The sequence below is a fragment of the Pinus tabuliformis genome, chromosome X, assembly GCF_031772625.1.
Source record: "Pinus tabuliformis cultivar Carrire ecotype Pingquan chromosome X, CPIR1, whole genome shotgun sequence".
Lineage (NCBI taxonomy): Eukaryota > Viridiplantae > Streptophyta > Pinopsida > Pinales > Pinaceae > Pinus > Pinus tabuliformis.
The window spans coordinates 887,460,487-887,481,993 of record NC_142308.1 but is presented as its reverse complement, the minus strand read 5'-3'; positions in this window follow the sequence as shown (position 1 = coordinate 887,481,993).

The window sequence follows — 21,507 nt, the reverse complement described above, 5'->3', positions numbered from 1 at the left end:
AACCATGGTCAACCATCTTCAATCATGGTCAATCATGGTCAAATGTCGAATTGTGACAAACATTCTCTCAAAATCATGCTCAATCATGGTCAAACATGTTCAATCACATTCAATGATGGTCTAGCATCACATTGGCACAAATATTGTCTCAATATCAAAGTCACCATCATTAACCATCATTAACCATGGTCTAACGTCCCTTGGGTTTATTAATCTGAGGGTCCAAATTCCTAGGGTATATTATTATTTATAGGGTTTATAATATTAATCCTAAGGTTTATAATATTAATCCTAAGGTTTTATAGTATTAATCATAAGGTTTATAATATTAATCTTAGGGTTTACATTCCTAGGGTTTAATATTAATCGTTGGGTCTAATGTTCTTCTCTTCAGTTTATAATCCCTTAGGCTTTTAATGTTAGTCCAATGCTTTTAGTAATCACTTTGGTTTATAATATTGAGCCTAGGGTTTTAATATTAATCATAGGGTTTGTATTCCTAGGGTTTAATATTAAACCTATGGTTTATAACATTAATCTTAGGGTTTAATATTAATCTCTTTAGTTTGTAATCCCCTTCGTTTATAATATTAATCCCTTAGGTTTATTAATATTAGGGTTTATGTTCCTACGATTTAATATTAATAATAAGGTTTAATGTAATTCCCTTGGGGTTTTCATATTAATCGCTCAGGTTTATTAATCAAATAGGTCTCTTTGTCCAACATCACATTGTGACAAAGATTGTATCAATATGAAAATAAACAATTCTCAACCATCATCAACCATGGCAATTCATATCCATGGTCCAATATCACAAGATTTGAGAAATATTGTCTCAATATGAAAATCAACCATGGTCAACCATTTTAAACCACATTTAACAATGGTTGTATATGTGGTTTTATTAATGGTATACCATGGTCCAACATCACATTACAACAAATATTGTCTCAATATGAAAATCAATCATGTTCAACCATGGTCCAATGTTGCATTGTGAGAAAGGATTTAATATTAATACTTAGGTTTAACATTAATCCATGGTTAATTAATCCCTATTAATCCTAAGGTTTAATGTTATTCCCTTGGGTTTAAAATCCCTTGGGTTTTTAATATTAATCACTTGGGATTATTAATGAGATAGGTTTATTAACATTTAACAATGGTTGTATATGCGATTTTATTAATGGTCTACGATGGTCCAACATCACATTACAACAAATAGTGTCTCAATATGAAAGTCAATCATGTTCAACGATGGTCCAACATCACATTGTGAGAAAGGATTTAATATTAATCCTTAGGTTTAACATTAATCCATGGTTAATTAATCCCTATTAATCCTAAGGTTTAATGTTATTCCCTTGGGTTTAAAATCCCTTGGGTTTTTAATATTAATCACTTGGGTTTATTAATGAGATAGGTTTATTAACATTTAACAATGGTTGTATATGTGGTTTTATTGATGGTCTACCACGGTTCAACATCACATTACGACAAATATTGTCTCAATATGAAAATCAATCATGTTCAACCATGGTCCAACATCGCATTGTGAGAAAGGATTTAATATTAATCCTTAGGTTTAACATTAATCCATGGTTGATTAATCCCTATTAATCCTAAGGTTTAATGTTATTCCCTTGGGTTTAAAATCCCTTGGGTTTTTAATATTAATCACTTGGGTTTATTAATGAGATAGGTTTATAATGTTAATCCTAAGTTTTATAATAATTAAATTCCTTGGGTTTATAATATTAATTCCTTATGTTTAATATTATTCCTACGCATTTGTAATCCCATGGGTTTATTAGTCCCTTGCATTTATGATATCAATCCCTTGGGTTTATTAATCTAAAGTTTCATATTCCTAGGGTATAGTATTATTCATAAGGTTTATAATATTAATCCTATGGTTTAATTTAAATCTCTTAGGCGTATAATACAAATTCGTTGGGTTTATGAATCCCTTGGTTTAGAATATTAATATCTTGGATTTGTAATTTGTAATATTATGGCTTATAATATTAATCCCATAAGTTTATAATACTAATCTATTGGGTTTACCAATCCCTTGGGTTTATAATATCATTCTTATGGGTTTATTAATATAACGGTTCATATTCATAGGGTATAATGTTATTGATAGAGATTATAATATTAATGCTAGGGTTTAATATAGATCCCTTAGGTTTATTATTTCCTTAGGTTTATAATATCGATCATGTTAAACCATTGTCAATCATAGCCAACCATGGTTAACCATGCTTGAATGTCACATTGTCACAAGGATTGTCTCACCATGAAAATAAATTATGTTTATTTTAGTGTTTCTAATATTTATATTGGGGTTTACGAATGTTGGGTTTATAATATTAGTCCCTTGGGTTTAATATTATTCCCTTGGTTTCATAATCCCTTGGGGTTTTAGTATAAATTCCTTCGGTTTATTATTCATTTGGGTTTATAATATCAATCCCTTGGGTTTACTATTACCTCATGCTTATAATATCAATCATGGTCAACCATGGTTGAATGTCCCATTGTCACAAGGATTGTCTCACCATGAATAAATCATTTCTATTTCAGTCTTTTTAATATTTATATTTGGGTTTAAAAATGTTGGGTTTATAATATTAGTCCCTTGGGCTTAATATTATTCCCTTGGGTTCATAATCCCTTGGGGTTTTAATATTAATCCCTTGGGCTTAATATTATTCCCTTGGGTTCATAATCCCTTGGGTTTATTATTCATTTGGGTTTATAATGTAAATAAGTTGGGTTTACTATTCCCTTAGGTTTATAATATTAGTCATGGTCAACCATGTTTGAATGTTGCATTGTGACAAGGATTGTCTCACCATCAAAATAGACCATGTTTATTTTAGTGTTTGTAGTATATTGGGTTTATAATATTAGTCTCATGGGTTTAACTTTATTCCCTTCGGTTCATAATCCCTTCGGGTTTTAGTATTAATCCCTTAGTTTTATTATCCCTTTGGGTTTATAATATCAATCCCTTACATTTATTATTCCCTTAGGTTTATAATATCAATCACGGTCAACCATGATTGAATCTCACATCGTGACAAGGATTGTCTCACCGTAAAAGTAAATCATGTTTATTTTAGTGTTTGTAGTATTTATATTTGGGTTTACCAAATTTGGGTTTATAATATTAGTCCCATGGTTGAATGTCGCATTTTGACAAAGATTGTCTCACCATGAAAATAAACCATGTTTATTTTAGTGTTTGTAATATTTATATTTGGTTTTACCATATTAGTGCCATGGTTGAATGTCCCATTTTGACAAATACTGTCTCACCATGAAAACAAATCATCTTTATTTTGGTCTTTGTAATATTTACTTTTGGGTTTACGACTATTGGGTCTATAATATTAAGCCCTTGGGTTTAATATTATTCCATTGGGTTCATAATCCCTTGGGGTTTTAGTATTAGTACCTTGGGTTTATTGTTCATTTGCGTTTTAATATCAATCCCTTGGGTTTATTATTCCAACAAGGTTTATAATATCAAGCATGGTCAACCATGGTTGAATGTCACATTATGACAAGGATTGTCTCACCATGAAAATAAATCATGTTTATTTTAGACATTGTAATATTTATATTTGGTTTTACGAATGTTGGGTTTATAATATTAGTCACTTGGGTTTAATATTATTCCCTTGGGTTCATAATCCCTTGGGTTTATTATTCCCTTTGGTTTATAATATCAATCATTGTAAACCATTTTCAATCATAGCCAAACGTGGTCAACCATGGTTGAATGTTGCATTGTGAAAAGAATTGTCTCACCATCAAAATAAACCTTATTTATTTTAGTGTTTGTAGAATTTATATTTGGGTTTACCAATGTTGGGTTTATAATATTAGTCCCATGCTTGAAACTCACATTTTGACAAAGATTGTCTCACTATGAAAATAAAACATGTTTATTTTAGTGTTTGTAATATTTATATTTGGGTTTACGAATATTGGGTTTATAATATTAGTCCCTTGGGCTTAATATTGGTCCCATGGGTTCATAATCCCTTGGGGTTTTAGTACTACTACCTTTGGTTTATTATTCATTTGGGTTTATAATATCAAAATTTAGGTTATTTTATTCCTTTAGGTTTATAATATAAATCATAGCCAAACATGGTGAACCATGTTTCAATGTCACATTGTGACAAGGATTGTCTCACCATCAAAGTAAACTATGTTTATTTTAGTGTTTGTAGTATTGATATTTTCCATTACTCAATGTGAAGTTTATAATATTAGTCCCATGGGTTTAATATTATTCCCTTGGATTCATAATCCCTTGGATTCATAATCCCTTGAGTTCATAATCCCTTGGGTTTATTATTAATTTGGGTTTATAATATCAATCCCTTGGGTTTATAATTCCCTTTGGTTGATAATATAAATCATGGTAAACCATTGTCAATCATAGCCAAACATCATCAACCATGGTTGAATGTCGCATTGTGACAAGAATTGTCTCACCGTCAAAATAAACCATGTTCATTTTAGTCTCTGTAGTATTTATATTTGGGTTTACCAATGTTCTTTTTATAATATTAGTCCCTTGGTTGAATGTTGCATTTTGACAAAGATTGACTCACCATGAAAATAAACCATGTTTATTTTATTTTTTGTACTATTTATATTTGGGTTTATAATATTAGCTGCATGGGTTTAATATTATTCCCTTGGGTTCATAATCCCTTGAGGTTTTTGTATTAATCACTTAGTTTTATTATTCCTTGGGGTTTATAACATCAATGTCTTGGGTTTATTATTCCCCTAGGTTTATAATATCGGCCATGGTCAACCATTGTCAATCATAGAGAACCATGACGAACCATGGTTGAATGTCACATTGTGACAAGGATTCTCTCACCATGAAAATAAACCATGTTTATTTTAGTCTTTCTAATATTTATATTAGGGTTTACCAATGTTGGGTTTATAATATTAGTCCCTTGGGTTTAACATTATTTCCTTCGGCTCATAATCCCTTGGGGTTTTAGTATTAATCCGTTGGGTTTATTATTAACTTGGGTTTATAATATCAATGACGCAGGAGCATCTGACCTGCCTTAATCAAAAGAGGAATCCAAAGCAGAGAAGAGGATGACATGGACAATCAGAGTTGAATAGGGGACAAATCTGTTTCAAACAGAGTAAATGCTGGAGTGGATAAAGACTCTCGAAGACTTTATTTAATGTAATCTGCCACATATGTATGCATATAGAGAGATTTAGGGGTTGTTAGAGGATTGGTCGGATCCTTCACAGTGATTCGATCCAATGTTCCCTTATATATATATATATACACACAGGCTCATATATATATATATATATATATATATATATATATATATATATATATATCTATCTATATATATATATATATATATATATATATATCTATCTATCTATATATATATATATGAGCCTGTGTGTTACTTAGGAGATAGAGAGTGACCAAAATGTAACCGAAGGGAGAACTTGTGCCTAAGGCTAAAATGCCTTAGATTGTAACTAAATTCTATGTATAATATAATACCTGTGTTTGTGGATTTCCACGTATCTGTGTAATTATACTTTTCAAGTGATTCTGTGTATATAAGCATGATGGCTTAACTCTTGTGTTGTGAGACTGTTGATTGACAATCGATCACTGAAGGATCGATGGTGATCCAATGATATTAATTATATGAGCATTTTGTGTGTTAACTGTGTGTAAACAAAGTCGGCAAAGAACTGTGTTTTAACATAGAAATCCATCGAAGGTGAGCGAGATTAAGTTAAGGAAGAAATGGGTGAGAATGCACCAGAGCTGTTGGATCTATGAGATCAACGGTCCAGATCAAGTCGCATGGGGCAGAACCTTTATATCGCATTGGCGAAAATCCCTTGGGAGATATTGGAATCGATCCTTAAAGAAATTCGATTGCGATTATGCAATGAAGCGACAACCGTCGGATCAAAAATTAGGATCAATGATTGGATCTAATCATTGATCGCAGATTGGAGAGGTCAAGGGCTGGCGGACAGAGGGTCGCCGATGTGCTAATATGCGATTTAGCACTAACCGTCAGATCTGAAGGAGTAATGGACGACAGAGATCGGAGATCGAAGAAGGCAGAGGTCAAAAGTGCTATATAAAGGAGTGGAGGAGAAAACCCGTCGATAATTATGAACACGGGTGAATAAATTTTAAGGTCCAACTTATGGGTTTGGCTGTGTTGTTCCCGTGTAATCCTGTGTTTCCCGTTGTATTCTGATATAATGAATGGTCACGGGTTATTAAAGGAAAACCTCATAAATGTGTGATTTATGGTTTTAAAGGCTAAGGCCTAAATAAATGCTTCTGATAGGGTTTGTGGGCCATAACCCAGAGGTCCAGGATCACAAATTTTTAAATGAAAGGGATTTTGGCTATACCGCAAAATCTCCTTTCATCAATCAATCATGGTCATCTTTATGTTTCTCTTGTGTTTGTAATATCAATTCCTTGTGCTTCTTGATCCCTTACACTTTAAATATGTATCCGTTGGGTTCACTAATTCTTTAGGTTTATAATATTAAAAAGTTGGGTTTATTAGTTCCTTAGGTTTATAATATTAGTCCTTTTTGTTTAATATTATTCTTGTTGGTTCATAGTCCCTTGGGATTTTAGTATTAAACCCTTACGTAATAATAAACAAAAGGGACTAATATTATAAACCCAATGTATACAAACCCTAAGATAAATATTAAAAATACTAAAGCCTAAAAATAAGAATAAGAATAAGAATAAGAATAAGAATAAGAATAATAATATTACTATTATGGGTTTATATTATTCTAATAATATTCATATAATAATCATAAATATATAAATATATAAAAATATAATTGCTAATATTTGTATAGTTATTAATTATCATAAATAATTGGTGTTTATGGTTATTATTATAATGATATAATATAATAATATTGATTATATTATTATAATAATAATAATTATATTGGTATATTATTATAATATTATAATAATAATATAATATTATAATCATATATTATTATTATTATTATAATAATACAATATAATTGTTATTTTTTTTATAATTTTATATTATTATATTATTTTAATAATATAATGATAATCTAATATTATTATGAGCTATTCTTATTATTAATTAATATATATCAGGAGTTTATATTATTATTATAATATGTATATGATAATATATATAAATAATCTTGTCGTTAAAATTTATATAGTTGTTGATAATCCTAAATACTGATAATAATTAACCCAATGTATACAAACCCTAAAATAAATATAAAAAATACAAAAGCCTAATAATAATAATAATAATAATATGAGTTTATCTTATTGTAATGATATTAATATAATAATCATAAATATATAAATATATAAGAATATAGTTGCTATTATTTGTATAGTTATTGATTATCATAAATAATAAATAATTCGTCTTTATTGTTATTATTATAATAATATCATAATAATATAATATTATAATGTCAAAATTATAGTGAGCTCGAGAGGCTTCTCTCCAAGCTTTTTGAGCATAAAATCTTAAATCAAAATAAATAATTTGTCTTTAAGTTCCATAGACCAATGTTTGGTCTCCATCATCATCATCATCATCATAATCATATACTTTTATTTTTATTATATTTTATTATTATAATAATAATACAATATAATTGTTATTATTTTTTTATAATTTTATATTATTATATTATTTTAATAATATAATGATAATATATTATTATGAGTCATTCTTATTATTAATTAAAATATATTAGGAGTTTATATTATTATTATAATATTTATATCATAATATATATAAATAATCTCGTTGTTAATATTTATATAGTTATTAATAATCTTAAATCTAGTTGATAATATTTATAAAGTTATTAATAATCCTAAGTACCGATAATAATTATTAATGTGGTTGATATAAGTCTATCAACGTATATCAACCACATTGGAAAATGTGGTTGTATATATGTTTCATATACGCCTATCATCGTTTATCAATCACATTGGTAAACGTGGTTGCGCTAGTATACACATTATCGTTTTCTTTATTTTTAAATTTTATTCTGCATTTTGTTGATGTTTAAAATTATTATTATACACATTATTTTTATTGGGAGTATTTGAGTGGGTGATGGTGTTGGTGTTGATAATGAAGAGTCATATTTTATGAAATTTCAAATTAGGAAAATTTTAGGGGTGAAATTTTGGAAATGGTCATTTTTTTTTAACATTTTCTAAGAAAAAAACCTATTTGGTTAAAATTCCCCCATTTTTTACTCTATATAATGAAATGGACAATATTTGCTAAAAAATTACCAATATTAATAGTAAGTTACATGTTTTTTTATTGAATATTTGCCTAGATTTTATATATATGATTTTTCAACAAGAATAGTCACCCCCATTTAAATTTTTAAAAAATACTATATTCTAAGTTCAAACCCCAAATATAAACTACCAAAAAAATATTATTAATCCACAACATTATTATTATTATTATTATTATTTAACATTACATTATTGTATATTATAAATGATAATGATGTAGAAACGAGGATAGTAAATATAAGAGTAATGATAGTTAACATGAAAACATTAATTATTATATCCAACATAATGAAGATAGATTAATAATAGACTACTTTTAATAAGTTATTATATAAAAATAACGATTGGTATTAGTCTTGACTATATAAGTAATGTTAGATCTTAGAATTTTGTGATCCATATTGATAATAGTATTGTCTTTTGGATTAATCACATTGTTGAGATTTGGTCAATGTTTAGAAACAACTAATGTGGTTCATCTTTAGGACAAAGGTTAAAAATCAATCTTCGCAATTGTTTAGATAGCATATAAGCATCCATGCCCAAAAACATGTGATAATTTCAACACAGATGATGGTTGGAAACTACCATTTCCTCTTGACTGTTTCCTTTTCTATCATTTTTTTCCGTTCTATGTGGAATTAATTATTTTACATTCTCTCTTCCTAAATAATATTTATTAACAATTTAATTAATAAATCATTAATACGTTTTCTATTTAGGTTATAGCCATAAAAATACTTAATAAATAAATATAATACCCTTAATGTATTATTATATTATATTATAATCGTTGGTCATATTATTTTAATATGTTTTAAGAAAATAAGAAAATAAAATTATTAATAAAATAATTAATTTATATTTTATTAACAAATTTCTTAACAACCTTTCCCAATGGCTAGTTTAAAACAACTATTTCATAATGGTTAATTCTAAGCATGGATGCTTCTCTGTTATTTAAACAAATGCAAAGATTGATTTTTTGACATTTGTCCTCACATTGAACCACATTAGTTGGTTTGAAATGTGGAGCAAATCTCAACAATGTGATTTATCCGAAAGACAATACTATTATATATAGACAGTCTTTTGTTTGAGTTTTTGTGATATTATGAATCATGTTCAAATGGATCAAAATTTTTTGACTAGGTATGAAAATCTAGGCATGTCATATATCTTAATTTTATTTTGAAATTTATAATTGGGAATAAGTGTTTACATTTTAGTAGTTGGGAGTTGACATTTAATCTAGTTTAAATTGGAATTCTAGTGTTAGATAGGAAAATTATTGGAAATTGGAATGGAAATAATTTATATTTCTAAAGGAGAAAAAGAAATTATTGGAAGTTGGAATGGAAATAATTTATATTTCTAAAGGAGAAAAATAAAGTTTCTCTTGGACATGCCTTTTATCTTATTGATTTTATAGGTTTGTGATGTATATGGGTGTATAATATATATGGAGATATTAAGATTGAGAAAACCCAAAAATATATTATCATAAAAATAATCATATAAATAAAAAATACGTGTAATACTCTATCCTTGTTTTGAAGGATGCTCTTCTCGTTATGGAGAGTAAGATTATGATAGGGTACTTAATGTATAAGTCATATAATATGAAGAAAGAGAATTTCCCTCTCGTAGTATAAAACTCTAATTAAATATACCCATGGCCAGAGAAAGATGGACTATCAATATTCTCTTCCCCAAAGACAGCATGGACTAGGGATACTTCCTTTTCTTTATGTTTCATGTATAGTGGAAGATGATTCCTTTAGAATGTCAAATATTGATAATACTACCAAAGGTATGCTTAGAAATATATTATAGTGTTCCAAAGATGTTGATAGTAAGAAAATTGTGGTTTACCACAAGGAGATTATTAACCTTGTAAGATAGAAGACAAAGATGATCTCTTTACTATTATTTGCTTTAACAAGAAAATAAATATTAGAAAAATAAGGACAAAATTCATGAGATTTATAAATAAACTGAGATATGGTGAAGGAATGGAGTAAGTTTTAGTAAAATAAGAAACAAATCACGATCTTCGTATAAGAAATTGAGAGATGATCAAAAGCTAAAAGATCATAAAAAGAAAGAATTTGTAATGTGTGTAACTTCAAAAATGTTTAAGAGGAAAATATTTATTTTTTCATAGAGTTCGTAAATATTAGATCTCGATATTAAACACACGTTAAGGGCATTTATAATGTAATGGCTTGCAAATGCAAAAGTGAAATTGTTGATGTTATTCACAAGTTAATTGATCTTAAAAGCAACAAAATTCAATATCAAACTGAAACTTTCTTTCTAGGAGTCCAACACACTATTAGTCATATCATTGAATGGTAACCACTTTAACATCATCATTAAAAACATGTTTAATAATACACATCATTTTATTCTTAGTATTTTGATTAAGGGAAATAAAATTATATATCAATCAAAATGGTTTATACAATTACTTGAAATATTGATTTCATATTTAATTATGATATAACCATTTACCTCAAAAAAGTGTGTAAATAATGCATAAAGAATTATATGCCACCACCATTTTTGTATAACTAATAGGTATATGAATTACAGTATTGAAATAACTAAGTGTTCTCCCGAAGGAACAATGGTTTTCCTTTTTTTCCTTTTCTTTTTCTAGAGATATTGTTAGTCTTTTGATGGGTATATGGACAATCCAAGAGTAGTTGAAATTAGATCCATCATTGCATCTAAGTTGGATGGGTCTTTATGTCCACTGGTATATTTAAATTTTTTGGATCATGAAATATCTCGATCCTACCACTAGGGCTATAATTGTAAATATTAACAATGAAGGGGCATATATTGATGATGTTGAGTATGTGTTATATTGTTTGCACAATAACCTCCACATGTTTTACATTACACTATCCATAGTGGGGTGACCACAAGGGAGGAAAAGTTCGCTTGAGGCCCCAAAAAAAATGTTGGGATTTTCTTTTGCATCCATTTTTATTAGTTTTCATCACATTGTTTTTTCCTTTAGCTAGTTTTTGGCACATGGTGGTTTTTCCCATGGCTTTGTACTTTTCGTTAAGAAACTACAATTATATTTTAATCCATGGGAAATGGATTAACATATTATGGATGTTATCTATATATATATACACTAAAAAATTAGTCCAATTCTCTCGGTTTGGTTTCCCAAGATTTGTTCTCTACGCTAATATGTTTTTTGTCTTTACATATTTTTTTATTTTATTACAACATGTTTGCAACAATTAACTATACGAGGTAAATTTTGTATGTTAGAAATTTTTTCTTCAAATAGATCCCTTTTGTCCAAGGGGTTTTTCTCGTGCCTTTGTTAGATCCTACTATAGTGGGTGATTTGTTGAATTCGTTCTTGGGGTGAAAGGAAATGGTGAATATTTAAAAGATAGAGATCAAAGAATTTAATGGGATGCGTTTTGAGGTGTGGATGCTCTAAATGCAACATCTGTTGGTGAATAAATATTAATGGATCATTATGGATTTGGTTACTACAGAAACAGTAATGTTGATAGGAGACTAGAACATGTTTGATTCAATGGAAAAGAGAAAAATACACTTATGTGTCTTAAACTTAGTATTATTGAATGTTTCAAGAGAATATATAAGGAAGGTATTGTGAGATAAGTTAGGGACTTTGTCTTATTTTATGTCTCTGGTGAAGAAATTATTCCTTGAGAGAAAGCTATATAACTTTAGGGTCAAGGAGGGAAACTCAATGAAAGAGCATATAATGAATTTCAATATTGTGGTAAGTCATATATTATCTATTGAAAATAAGATTTTAGATGAAGATAAGTGTATTCATTAGTTGTGTTATTTACCATACTCATGCAATATCTTGGTTATGACCATAGGTAATAATTCAACTACTTTATGTTTTGATGATATAGTATCATCCTTATTATTGGAGAATATCAGTGGAAAAACATGAAAAGTCAAAGAGAAATATCCTTATCAATAAGAGTATGTTCCTAGAATAAAAATAACAATAATTCTTGATGTTAGTGATCTAAATCTAGATGAAGATCTAAATCTCTTGGAATATTCATAAAGTTATATTGGAAATATTGAAAAGAAGGGCGTTATAAGAAATACTGTAAACCAAAGTTACTGAGAAAAGGAAGGGATTTGATGATTCTCCTTCTACAGAATAAAAAATCTCCTGAAATGAATAAGAGGATGTGTTCTTAGCTTCTCTAAGTACACATGTAGATCATGATGCATGGTTGGTTGAATCAACCACATCTCCTCATAAGAAGCAGCTTTGTGAGTATGAATGATATGATGGTGGTAATGTTTTCTTAGCACATGATGTGACAGTTAAAATAATAGAACAAGGAAAACTAAAATTTAGGGTCATGGGCGGAAATATTTGAACACTCCTTATTCTTTCAACATCCTAATATTCGCAAGAAATTTGATTTATGTAACCAAGATGAGTGATGCAGGTATAAAAATAGCGTTTGAAAAGGATACCTACATGATGGTTCAAGGGTTAATGGTATTGTTGGGGAGAATTTAAATTGTAAATATATATAAAGCACTATTGGTGATGGGTGCAATAAGTCAATTATTTCTTGGAATGGAGAAGAAGAAGAAAGTCTTACAGCCTCTGGAGAAAATACTATGATATGGCATCAAAGAATGGTACATATTAGAGAGAAAGGCCTTCATGTACAAGTGGTAATGGTATGATAGAATGCATTTCTAATCACTCTTTGAATACTGATTTATGTGAACATTAGCTAAATGGGAATAAAATTTGTGTTAGCTTCTCCTCTAGTTCTACGGTGTCAAAGGAAATATTACAATTGGTCCATACTAATATGTTTGTACCTCTATTGGTTCCACCACAGGGTAAGTCTATGTACTATGTCTTATTTATAGATGACTGCTCAAGGATTACATGGTTTTATTTACTGAAGAAGAAATGTGATGTCTTTTGAAAATTCAACTAATTAATGTTCCTTTGAAAGTTATATATTGAGGAAAATTAAGGTGTTGAGGATAGATAATGGTGGACAATTTAGTGGGAGTTAATTTGAATAATTATGTAAGAAATGTGGTATACAAAGGAAAAAGACTACTTGATAAACAGCTTATTAGAGTGGAGTTGTAGAAAGGATGAATATGATGTTGATGGAAACCAAATGGATCATGCTCATTGATACCATGTAAGGATATGAATTTTAGGAAGAGAGAGTGGACACTACAAGTTACCTCATAAATAGATAACCCTCATCAACATTAGATGAAAAGACTCAACAAGAGGTATGAATTATTAATAAACCATCTATTAAACATCTATAGGTATTTGGTTGTGATGCTTATGTACATGCTAGAAAGGAAAATAAGAGTAATATGTATATGAAATATAAAAGGTGTGTCTTTATTGGATATAAATATGATCTAGAATGCCATAAGAGTTTTAGCACATAAAGTAAGAAAATTTTCTATAGTGGACATGTATTTATATAAATAAAATATGTTTTCAAATAATAATTCATAGCAATGGAGAAATAACTAGAAAATATAGAGTTTGAGTTCAAGAATGGTGAATCAAACTCGATAGGATGAAAAGAACATAAAAAATAAGTACCGCATGCTCCATCATTGAAGAGATGGGTCTCAGAAGGAAGGAACCTGGAATGGTATAATCAACCTTATTTTGAATTATATCTTCCTATGTTTGTTATAGATGACAACCATTAAACTGTCGTGGAGGTAGTCCATTTAGAAGATTAAAAACTAGGAAAAAATTTCCATTGTTGAAAAAATTACAAAGTAGTGCTGTTGTTGGCTACAAGAAAATGCATTGGTAGAAAATGGGTATTTAAGACCAATTTGAATTCAAAAGGTAGAGTGAATAAATACAAATCTCAATTAGTAGCAAAAAGTTATTCCTAACTAGAGCCAATTGATTCTAGTGAGATTTTTTTCCCATGTTTCCAAGTAAACTTTTAATAGATTTCTTTTATCTATTGCTCCTACTTTTCATTTTGAAGTAGAACAAAGTGATCTGAATATAGCATTCCTATATGGGTATCTAGAAGAAGAAATCTGCATGAAGTAGCAATAAGTTTTTGTTATTGAAAGAAAGAAAGAACTAATATGCAAGATGAAAAATTACCTGTATGGTTTTAAGCAATCAAGAAGGATGTGGTAGAAAAAATTTGTTACTTATATAGTGGGACTTTGGCTCTAGAAGGAGAAAGGAAGATCATTTTTTGTATTTCAAATTAGTTGGTGATCATCTTATTTGTTTGATGTCGTATCTGGATTGTATGTTGTTGATTAGAAATGATATATAAATCATCCGGGAAGTGAAAACTTAGTTTTCCTTTAAATTTGACATGAATGATATTGGTTTTACAAGTTTATTTTGGGAATGGAAATTAAAAGAGATCTAAAAATAAAAATGTAGCTAAATCAAGCAAATATGTTGAGAGAAAGGTTTAATATTTAGTAATGTAAATGCATAAATGACCCTATTCATATAGGTTTAAATTTATTTATAGAATAGTGCCCCAAGACCTAATAAGAGGAAGAGGATGTGTACCCTATTCCATATGCCAGTGTGGATGGAAATTTTATTTATACAATAGTTTGTACTAGATATGACACTGCACATGTAGTTGGATTGTTGAGAAATTATATTAAAAACCCAAGGAAGGAGAATTGGATAACAATAAGGAGAGTTTTCATGTACTTCCATGGCACCACCAATTATGGATTGTACTCCTATGGAAGGCCAGGATTTCCCAGATTATTGGACATACATGGCTTTGTTGATACATATTAAGTTGGAGATCTAGATTATCGAATATCTATAAGTAGGTATGTTCTTAATCTAATTGGATAACCAATCCATTAGATGAGTAGGAGACAATTTGTAATGTTTCTGCCAACAAGATATACTAAATACATGGAAATCACTCATGTAATCATAAAAGTAGTATCCTTGTAGAGATTGTGTTCAAGTATTAGGTTGGTACATGTTGGCTTATGGAGGCCTAACCTAGGTTTGGAGTTATTTAGCCAAAAAATCCCTACACTACTGGCCATTTGGGCATTAGCCTGTGGAGCGTGGACTGAAGTCTCACCCGAAGCAGTATGGGGGGATATTGGAACCAAGTTTGAGCACCCTTGAGATGTCTGTGATGTCATTTTAGTCGAACTATGTTTGCCTTCGCGCAAGTCATTTCACGCACTGATCTAACCTTCAATGCCTTCATGATCTATTATAATTCTCTTTTTGGAAGCCCTAACGAGCGGTTGAAATGATTTTGCACTGTTATGGCGGCGACCTGCACTATTTCCCTAAACTACACCACGTATCTTACTTATCATCTTAATAGACCTTACTTATCTTCGCGTAAACAGTTATTCTATCCTGCATTCACCTAATCAACACAGTTATACACATTCGTGCGTCATATAAGAATTAAAAGTGCAATTTATATCCAATGTAATAGATGCATAAAATAGGTAATAAATACGCAGAAAAGATAGGACACTTCTCTTTATTAATACTTCCAACTGTTACAGACTCGACTCGCCCTGCTCACTTAGCTGCAGGAGTCTAGGCACTTAGCTGCGGACTACTAGGCCTCTGTGTACTCAGCTGCAGAGCCTAGTCCTATTCTACGACCCAAAACTAGACTTTTCTCCACATATATGACTCAATTCTTCATCCTTATCCTCATGTCTTAGCTACTTAGAGCCTTGCTCTATTTATACAATTCCATGGTACGCAGACCATTGGTAGATCTCTACAGTCGACATCACAATAACAAAATTAAGGATGGACAACCCTATGAATCTTTTACAAACTATAGACTCCGCACCCACAAAATGCGGAGTCTTTACATCGGAATTACAATTTTTGACAAAAATTTGGGATCTAAGCCCCAAAACTTCCCTTGGGCGATCTCGTGCCTGTTGAGTCTTGAAAATGTCATTCATTTCCATTACACTTTCACTATTATGTCCATTATATCACCTCCATTTCACCTCCATTTCACTACTATGTCACCACATTCATCCCACTTTCATTATCATTGGGCCACCTTTATGTTTTTCCAATCTTTATTATTTCTAAGCCTTTTAAGTGAATTTGTGGTTAAACATTAGAAAATAATGTGCATATGCTTATACCTAACAAATGGGTTGAGGTTGTTGACATGTGTAGGTTGAAAGGAAACTTTTAGAAGACCCTTATGTGGCACTCTAAGGCCAAATTCGAATTTGGTTGGAAAGAATCACGGGATCATGAGGATATGTGTCACATCTCCTAATTGTATTGTAACTCTAAAAAGACATGTGTCTTATCAGTTCCTATTTTGATTAGGACTCTAGAGGTAAAGGGAGAGATTCATGGATTCTCATTAATCAGATGGCTCTCATCTTTTTGTATAAATAGGAGATCTCTCTCCTTCATTTGTTAGTCCTTTTTAGTCTTTAGTCCCTAGTTCTTAAGTTTGTAGTTCTTCCTTGATGGCTGTTGAAAGCTTTGGAGAACTTTGCTGTACTTTGTACTTTTGAAGAAATTGAATAAAGCTTTGATGTTCTCAACATGGAAGGAGATGTGAAGTAGATGTCATGGAGCATATTAGGATGTAAGGTAGAGTAGATTTCATTTTGTAAATATTGCTTTGTAGAATGTAAGGTAGAGTAGATTTCATTTTGTAAATATTGCTTTGATTTGATTATGTTATTTGATTGCTTTCAAGTTTGATAGATTAGATTTTTCATTCATGCAATTTTAATTCATGCAAGTGTGTTCAATTTTGCTTTGATTTCATAGGTGGCAGAGGGCCCCTGCCTTGTATAGTTGTCATTTAATTTTGCATTTTATTTCACCATGTATATTAGTTGTACATAACAAAGCTTTTTGATTACTGTTGTTTTACATTTTTCTCATGTATATTAGCTGTACATAACAAGTTGTTTTGATTACTGTTGTTTTACATTTTTCTCATGTATATTAGCTGTACATAAATTTCTTTCAAGTTGATTGTAGATTAGTGATGCACATAGCCTTTTAATGAACTAATGACGTGATAGAATCATCTTGTCCTTTTGCTGAAGCAGCAAGGATACTGGGTCTCATAGTCATTAGCTCATTATTTGGTTATTGCATTTTATTTTGATTAAACTAATTGTATATTTACACTTTTGTTTAAATACTAACTCCATCAATAACATGTTTTAAGTTCTTTTGAAGTGCTAAGTTTTGGAAATTACCATTAGGGACATAGGCCTTGTCTTGAAATCTTTATTTATACTTGTCCTTTAAAAGTATTCTTAAGACCTTAGAATAGGATTTCCATTTGCATTAAACACTTTAGAAAACCAACAAGAACAAAACCCCAAAAACAAACATAAACTATAAAACAACGAAGTAAGAGAAAGGTTAACTGAGCACATATGGTGCACCACACTTCATCAGTTTACGATACCCGGATTGATAATTCATGTAGAGCAATTTAAGACGTTAAATTGACTAGACATTTTGGCGCCGTTGCCAGGGAAGTGTAATTAGGAGACCTTATTTCTTACATCTAAAAAAAAAATTAACAATTCTTGAGTATGCTCTCCTCCTGCACTTTGTGTGATCTGGAGGATCAGAAAAATGATTGTTATGTAAAAAAAAAAAAGAAGTTAATGATTCTTGAGTATGCTCTCCTCTTGCACTTTGTGTGATCTGGAGGATCAGAAAAAGAATTATTATGTAAAAAAAATAAAATAGGAGACAAAATAAACTTCATCACTTCAATTGATTCAAGAAAAAAAAAAAAAAAGAGACAAAATAAACTTCATTTCATTTTCACTCCATACCATCCATTTCATCAATAAAAGTTATTTCCCCATGATCATTTCCATTAAGATTGCCTAACTATCGCTATTTAGCTAAGTGGTTGCTGTGCCAAGTTTCCGCAGCTGGAATCAGTTTCCGTAGCTGGAATCAGTTTCCGCAGCCAGAAACAGTTTCCACAGCCACCACTCTGTTTTTCAAATTTACAGTCAAGATGTTAGTGCAATAAAATGAAAATGCAGGTATGACTAAGCATATGCTATGAAGACATGTACATGGAGCATCTACAAACATCAATAAGGAGCAATTGAGTAAGGGCTAATGGACAAACAAAGACAAGGATTCTAAAGGTATGGGCAGAAATTCTTTCAAATAACTGGCACAATTTTGCATAGTTATTAAACCATTAAAGCTCACCATATGCAATGATTATTTCGACAACCTTACTCCATAAACCTTACATCTACTCCTTAAACGGTCTCATGATTATTTTTCAGGTTCAACTTATAGATGTCTGCACTCCCACTTTTCTTTATGAAATGGCTTCACGATTCTTCAAATAATGTATCCTTCATTAGTGTGTGTTTCCTATGGTTGGATTGGAAATTTCTGTAGCTACCCTCCTTCTTCAATGAATACCTTCAAATGAGCAACTACATTCATCTCAGAAGGATTTCATTATTCATATACCAATTGTGAGGGTAAGTGATCAGGTGACCTGTGACGGTTGCAGAGATAAAGCATGTTCCTGCTCCTCTTATCAGTCGCCCCAATTCTTCAACTCTATCCCTCTGTCTAAAGATCACAAGCCTAATAGGGTTGATGAACAGGAACGTATTGAGCAAGTCGGGGGCAATGTTATGTGGGCTGGAACATGGAGAGTAGGAGGTGTTCTTACTGTATCTCGGGCATCTGGCAATCGGTTATTGAAACAATATATTCAGGAAGAAATAATTGATGATGATTCTTGTAATTTTTGAACCTGTGTAATACACCTGCAGAACAGTAGATCAAACAAGAAAGATGAATGCAGCAATAAAAACATCAACTCAGAAAGAGAATTGTTAACTCAGAAAAACGTAAACAGCCAAAAAAAAGTCAAATTTAAAACGCTCGATTTGCCAAAATGGAGATGAATTTAGAAAAAATAAAACATGGGTTGTTTTTCCATGTGGGTTAATTAGATAACCCAGAAACCGTTTGAAGAAATGTGTGGCGGTCTGGGAGAAATATTTGGTTCTTTGGAGCCCATTTTTGACTGCCGCGCGTGAAAAAAACAGAACTTTCAATTAAATGAGCGGACAGTGATTTAATTCGGCTGTGTGCTGGCACCACCACGTCTTCCACCCTTTGCCACCACGTCTTCTGCCCTTATGCCACCCATTTGCAAATCATTAATACCTGTTTAGCAACAGTCTGAATTGAACACAGCACGTTTTGGTTGTTTGAAGTAATACGTTTTCCGCCACCCGTCTGTCCATTTAACAATAACATAATCAGATACGGCACTTCTCCAATAGCTATACCTATGACTCGACGTTTTGCTTGCTAAAATATCAGCACAGTGCTAATACTCAGGGATCTTGTCTTCATTAACATGTTTTGTGTACGACGTGCTTGATAGTCTGACCCTATTTTCAGTCAAAAACTCTGCATTGTTTTTCTATCCGCTCTTCACAGCATCTTGGCCTCGAATACATCTACGATTGATCTCCCTATAGTGGTGGGAAATTTCATCGGCTTTCCTGTCAGTTGAATGTTCTTTACATACACTCAATCGGCTCATATGTTGGCAATTCTTGGTGTAGATATTTTAGACAAAGTCATCACAAGCTTTGGAATGCCAATAGGTCCATTCAGATTGCATGTTCTTGTTTGATATGCAGTATCTATTGAGGTTGGCCAGCAATTTGTTACAGCCTTCACTCCTCCAAATTTTTTCTCTCTTCCACACACACAACCACTTTCCGCAGCTAGCACAACTTTCTGCAGCTAGCCCAACTTTCCGCAGCTGTTTTGTTAAACTCTAGGTTGCAGGTGTCATCAAGCAAAACAGGTCACATGGGTAGTTGGGGGAATGTTGGTACATGGATGGTGTCCTATTCATTCGATCAAATTTGATGAAAAAGACCCCGGTCAAAGGGAAGTCAAATTGTGTGTTATCACTAAGTCGCCACACTGAGTCGCTGCATGTCAAGAAAAAATAATAATTTTGAATCAATGAAATAAACAAATTATTTTCTCACTTTTCTGAAGGTATTGATTAATTTTGGATTGATGATGAAAAATGAATGGCTAACTTTGTATCTAAGATTTTTAGCTACAGAACTGTGCACATTCCGCAGCTAAAGTCCAATTCCGCAGTTGTTCTCCAATTCCGCAGCGAGAAAAACCTCATTGTTCAAATCAGCCTAACTTTTTCATACAAAATCAGATTTTGATGATTTAAGTATCATTGGAAAGATCTCAACAAGATCTATACAATGAGAAATCTATCATTAGAGTTTGAAATGGAAAATAATGAAATAAATTGCTGAAAAGCGCAACATTCAACTTAGGCACCAATTCCAAAGTAGGTATAAATTCTTTTGATTTTTCCTTTGAAGACTTGTTTCATTAATACAAATTCTTAGTTTTGTGTGTAAATATCATAACTAGAGGGATTGGCCATCTCTCTCCTTTGATAATCTTACATTCCATTGCAGAAGAAGTATTAGTTTTTTTGCAAGTTCCAGGAGGAAGGACAAATGACTACAAGAGAATGGTGTCTCTCTAAGAGACCAATTTGTTTCATAAGAGGATGATCAACAACAAAGAGGAAATATGCTGATGCAAAATCAGATCCAAACACTTGAAAAACTTTCAGATACTATTGTCTCCATCACATCCATCCATCCATCACATCCATACTTCATAATAAACCATTCACCTTATTCCACTCCATACTTTCCACTTACATTCACATACACTTTCCATCTCTTTTTGTCCATTCATAACCCACAAATAAAAGCAAGAGGCTCATTCATATGCTTATTGCCCATTGCCATTTATACTCTCCATTGCCATCTTCCATTTTCATTTTCCATTCCTTGTCATTTTCATTCTGCAAATAAGCCCTGCTTCAATGCAAATTATTGAGTCCATAGTCCTTTGAGTCTAATTTCTTTGTAAAAACACCTTGAGGCTTGCATGCCTTAATGGAAAGTCCTCATGCTGACAAACAATGGGAATACATTAA